This window comes from Myxine glutinosa, unplaced genomic scaffold (genome assembly GCF_964187855.1).
Source record: "Myxine glutinosa unplaced genomic scaffold, kmMyxGlut1.1 SCAFFOLD_153, whole genome shotgun sequence".
Classification (NCBI taxonomy): Eukaryota; Metazoa; Chordata; class Myxini; order Myxiniformes; family Myxinidae; genus Myxine; species Myxine glutinosa.
In genome coordinates, this window is record NW_027616365.1 from 195,593 (window position 1) to 201,592 (window position 6,000).

Consider the following 6,000-nt stretch of genomic DNA (forward strand, 5'->3'; position numbering starts at 1 on the left):
TTTCGCACTTGTGTTAGTGTTGAAAAACCACTTTTTGCACTTGTGTTAGTGTTGAAAAACCACTTTTCGCACTTGTGTTGGTGCAGGAAACCACTTTTGCCTTTGTATTAGTGGGAAAAAAACACTTTTTGCAGTTGTGATAGTGTTGAAAAACCACTTTTCGCACTTGTGTTAGTGTTGAAAAACCACTTTTCGCACTTGTGTTAGTGTTGAAAAACCACTTTTTGCAATTGTGTTAGTGCAGGAAACCACTTTTGCAGTTGTATTAGTGTGGAAAAAACACTTTTCGCACTTGTGTTAGTGTTGAAAAACCACTTTTCGCTCTTGTGTTAGTGTTGAAAAACCACTTTTCGCACTTGTGTTAGTGTTGAAAAACCACTTTTCGCACTTGTGTTAGTGTTGAAAAACCACTTTTCGCACTTGTGTTAGTGTTGAAAAACCACTTTTCGCAATTGTGTTAGTGCAGGAAACCACTTTTGCAGTTGTATTAGTGTGGAAAAAACACTTTTCGCACTTGTGTTAGTGTTGAAAAACCACTTTTCGCACTTGTGTTATTGTTGAAAAACCACTTTTCGCACTTGTGTTAGTGTTGAAAAACCACTTTTCGCACTTGTGTTGGTGCAGGAAACCACTTTTGCACTTGTATTAGTGTGGAAAAAACACTTTTCGCACTTGTGTTAGTGTTGAAAGACCACTTTTCGCACTTGTGTTAGTGTTGAAAAACCACTTTTCGCACTTGTGTTAGTGTTGAAAAACCACTTTTCGTACTTGTGTTGGTGCAGGAAACCACTTTTGCACTTGTATTTGTGTGGAAAAAACACTTTTCACACTTGTGTTAGTGTTGAAAAACCACTTTTCGCACTTGTGTTAGTGTGGAAAAAACACTATTGCACTTGTGATAGTGTTAAAAAACCACTTTTCGCACTTGTGTTAGTGTTGAAAAACCACTTTTCGCACTTGTGTTAGTGTTGAAAAACCACTTTTCGCACTTGTGTTGGTGCAGGAAACCACTTTTGCACTTGTATTAGTGTGGAAAAAATACTTTTCGCACTTGTGTTAGTGTTGAAAAACCACTTTTCGCAATTGTGTTAGTGTTGAAAAACCACTTTTCGCACTTGTGTTGGTGCAGGAAACCACTTTTGCACTTGTATTAGTGTGGAAAAAACACTATTCGCACTTGTGTTAGTGTTGAAAAACCACTTTTTGCACTTGTGTTGGTGCAGGAAACCACTTTTGCACTTGTATTAGTGTGGACAAACACTTTTCGCACTTGTGTTAGTGTTGAAAAACCACTTTTTGCACTTGTGTTAGTATTGAAAAACCACTTTTCGCACTTGTGTTAGTGTTGAAAATCCACTTTTCGCACTTGTGTTGGTGCAGGAAACCACTTTTGCACTTGTATTAGTGTGGAAAAACACTTTTCGCACTTGTATTAGTGTGGAAAAAACACTTTTCGCACTTGTGTTAGTGTTGAAAGACCACTTTTCGCACTTGTGTTAGTGTTGAAAAACCACTTTTCGCACTTGTGTTGGTGCAGGAAACCACTTTTGCACTTGTATTAGTGTGGAAAAACACTTTTCGCACTTGTGTTAGTGTTGAAAAACCACTTTTCGCACTTGTGTTGGTGCAGGAAACCACTTTTGCACTTGTATTAGTGTGGAAAAAACACTTTTCGCACTTGTGTTAGTGTTGAAAGACCACTTTTCGCACTTGTGTTAGTGTTGAAAAACCACTTTTCGCACTTGTGTTAGTGTTGAAAAACCACTTTTCGTACTTGTGTTGGTGCAGGAAACCACTTTTGCACTTGTATTTGTGTGGAAAAAACACTTTTCACACTTGTGTTAGTGTTGAAAAACCACTTTTTGCACTTGTGTTAGTGTTGAAAAACCACTTTTTGCACTTGTGTTAGTGTTGAAAATCCACTTTTCGCACTTGTGTTGGTGCAGGAAACCACTTTTGCACTTGTATTAGTGTGGAAAAACACTTTTCGCACTTATGTTAGTGTTGAAAAACCACTTTTCGCACTTGTGTTAGTGTTGAAAAACCACTTTTCGCACTTGTGTTGGTGCAGGAAACCACTTTTGCACTTGTATTAGTGTGGAAAAACACTTTTCGCACTTGTGTTAGTGTTGAAAAACCACTTTTCGCACTTGTGTTGGTGCAGGAAACCACTTTTGCACTTGTATTAGTGTGGACAAACACTTTTCGCACTTGTGTTAGTGTTGAAAAACCACTTTTTGCACTTGTGTTAGTATTGAAAAACCACTTTTCGCACTTGTGTTAGTGTTGAAAATCCACTTTTCGCACTTGTGTTGGTGCAGGAAACCACTTTTGCACTTGTATTAGTGTGGAAAAACACTTTTCGCACTTGTATTAGTGTGGAAAAAACACTTTTCGCACTTGTGTTAGTGTTGAAAGACCACTTTTCGCACTTGTGTTAGTGTTGAAAAACCACTTTTCGCACTTGTGTTGGTGCAGGAAACCACTTTTGCACTTGTATTTGTGTGGAAAAAACACTTTTCACACTTGTGTTAGTGTTGAAAAACCACTTTTCGCACTTGTGTTAGTGTGGAAAAAACACTATTGCACTTGTGATAGTGTTAAAAAACCACTTTTCGCACTTGTGTTAGTGTTGAAAAACCACTTTTCGCACTTGTGTTAGTGTTGAAAAACCACTTTTCGCACTTGTGTTGGTGCAGGAAACCACTTTTGCACTTGTATTAGTGTGGAAAAAATACTTTTCGCACTTGTGTTAGTGTTGAAAAACCACTTTTCGCAATTGTGTTAGTGTTGAAAAACCACTTTTCGCACTTGTGTTGGTGCAGGAAACCACTTTTGCACTTGTATTAGTGTGGAAAAAACACTTTTCGCACTTGTGTTAGTGTTGAAAAACCACTTTTTGCACTTGTGTTAGTGTTGAAAATCCACTTTTCGCACTTGTGTTGGTGCAGGAAACCACTTTTGCACTTGTATTAGTGTGGAAAAACACTTTTCGCACTTGTGTTAGTGTTGAAAAACCACTTTTCGCACTTGTGTTGGTGCAGGAAACCACTTTTGCACTTGTATTAGTGTGGAAAAAACACTTTTCGCAGTTGTGTTAGTGTTGAAAAACCACTATTCACACTTGTGTTAGTGTTGAAAAACCACTTTTCACACTTGTGTTGGTGCACGAAACCACTTTTCGCACTTGTGTTAGTGTTGAAAAACCACTTTTTGCACTTGTGTTAGTGTTGAAAAACCACTTTCCGCACTTGTGTTAGTGTTGAAAAACCACTTTTCGCACTTGTGTTAGTGTTGAAAAATCACTTTTCACACTTGTGTTGGTGCAGGAAACCACTTTTCGCACTTGTGTTAGTGTTGAAAAACCACTTTTTGCACTTGTGTTAGTGTTGAAAAACCACTTTTCGCACTTGTGTTGGTGCAGGAAACCACTTTTGCCTTTGTATTAGTGGGAAAAAAACACTTTTTGCAGTTGTGATAGTGTTGAAAAACCACTTTTCGCACTTGTGTTAGTGTTGAAAAACCACTTTTCGCACTTGTGTTAGTGTTGAAAAACCACTTTTTGCAATTGTGTTAGTGCAGGAAACCACTTTTGCAGTTGTATTAGTGTGGAAAAAACACTTTTCGCACTTGTGTTAGTGTTGAAAAACCACTTTTCGCACTTGTGTTGGTGCAGGAAACCACTTTTGCACTTGTATTAGTGTGGACAAACACTTTTCGCACTTGTGTTAGTGTTGAAAAACCACTTTTGCACTTGTGTTAGTATTTAAAAACCACTTTTCGCACTTGTGTTAGTGTTGAAAATCCACTTTTCGCACTTGTGTTGGTGCAGGAAACCACTTTTGCACTTGTATTAGTGTTGAAAAAACACTTTTCGCACTTGTGTTAGTGTTGAAAAACCACTTTTCGCACTTGTGTTGGTGCAGGAAACCACTTTTGCACTTGTATTAGTGTGGAAAAAACACTTTTCGCACTTGTGTTAGTGTTGAAAAACCACTTTTTGCACTTGTGTTAGTGTTGAAAATCCACTTTTCGCACTTGTGTTGGTGCTGGAAACCACTTTTGCACTTGTATTAGTGTGGAAAAACACTTTTCGCACTTGTGTTAGTGTTGAAAAACCACTTTTCGCACTTGTGTTAGTGTTGAAAATCCACTTTTCGCACTTGTGTTGGTGCAGGAAACCACTTTTGCACTTGTATTAGTGTGGAAAAACACTTTTCGCACTTGTGTTAGTGTTGAAAAACCACTTTTCGCACTTGTGTTGGTGCAGGAAACCACTTTTGCACTTGTATTAGTGTGGAAAAACACTTTTCGCACTTGTATTAGTGTGGAAAAAACACTTTTCGCACTTGTGTTAGTGTTGAAAGACCACTTTTCGCACTTGTGTTAGTGTTGAAAAACCACTTTTCGCACTTGTGTTGGTGCAGGAAACCACTTTTGCACTTGTATTAGTGTGGAAAAACACTTTTCGCACTTGTATTAGTGTGGAAAAAATACTTTTCGCACTTGTGTTAGTGTTGAAAAACCACTTTTCGCAATTGTGTTAGTGTTGAAAAACCACTTTTCGCACTTGTGTTGGTGCAGGAAACCACTTTTGCACTTGTATTAGTGTGGAAAAACCACTTTTCGCACTTGTGTTAGTGTTGAAAAACCACTTTTCGCACTTGTGTTGGTGTTGAAAAACCACTTTTCGCACTTGTGTTAGTGTTGAAAAACCACTTTTTGCACTTGTGTTAGTATTGAAAAACCACTTTTCGCACTTGTGTTAGTGTTGAAAAACCACTTTTCGCACTTGTGTTGGTGCAGGAAACCACTTTTGCACTTGTATTAGTGTGGAAAAAACACTTTTCGCACTTGTGTTAGTGTTGAAAGACCACTTTTCGCACTTGTGTTAGTGTTGAAAAACCACTTTTCGCACTTGTGTTAGTGTTGAAAAACCACTTTTCGCAATTGTGTTAGTGCAGGAAACCACTTTTGCAGTTGTATTAGTGTGGAAAAAACACTTTTCGCACTTGTGTTAGTGTTGAAAAACCACTTTTCGCACTTGTGTTATTGTTGAAAAACCACTTTTCGCACTTGTGTTAGTGTTGAAAAACCACTTTTCGCACTTGTGTTGGTGCAGGAAACCACTTTTGCACTTGTATTAGTGTGGACAAACACTTTTCGCACTTGTGTTAGTGTTGAAAAACCACTTTTTGCACTTGTGTTAGTATTGAAAAACCACTTTTCGCACTTGTGTTAGTGTTGAAAATCCACTTTTCGCACTTGTGTTGGTGCAGGAAACCACTTTTGCACTTGTATTAGTGTGGAAAAACACTTTTCGCACTTGTATTAGTGTGGAAAAAACACTATTGCACTTGTGATAGTGTTAAAAAACCACTTTTCGCACTTGTGTTAGTGTTGAAAAACCACTTTTCGCACTTGTGTTAGTGTTGAAAAACCACTTTTCGCACTTGTGTTGGTGCAGGAAACCACTTTTGCACTTGTATTAGTGTGGAAAAAATACTTTTCGCACTTGTGTTAGTGTTGAAAAACCACTTTTCGCAATTGTGTTAGTGTTGAAAAACCACTTTTCGCACTTGTGTTGGTGCAGGAAACCACTTTTGCACTTGTATTAGTGTGGAAAAAACACTTTTCGCACTTGTGTTAGTGTTGAAAAACCACTTTTTGCACTTGTGTTAGTGTTGAAAATCCACTTTTCGCACTTGTGTTGGTGCAGGAAACCACTTTTGCACTTGTATTAGTGTGGAAAAACACTTTTCGCACTTGTGTTAGTGTTGAAAAACCACTTTTCGCACTTGTGTTGGTGCAGGAAACCACTTTTGCACTTGTATTAGTGTGGACAAACACTTTTCGCACTTGTGTTAGTGTTGAAAAACCACTTTTTGCACTTGTGTTAGTATTGAAAAACCACTTTTCGCACTTGTGTTAGTGTTGAAAATCCACTTTTCGCACTTGTGTTGGTGCAGGAAACCACTTTTGCACTTGTATTAGTGTGGA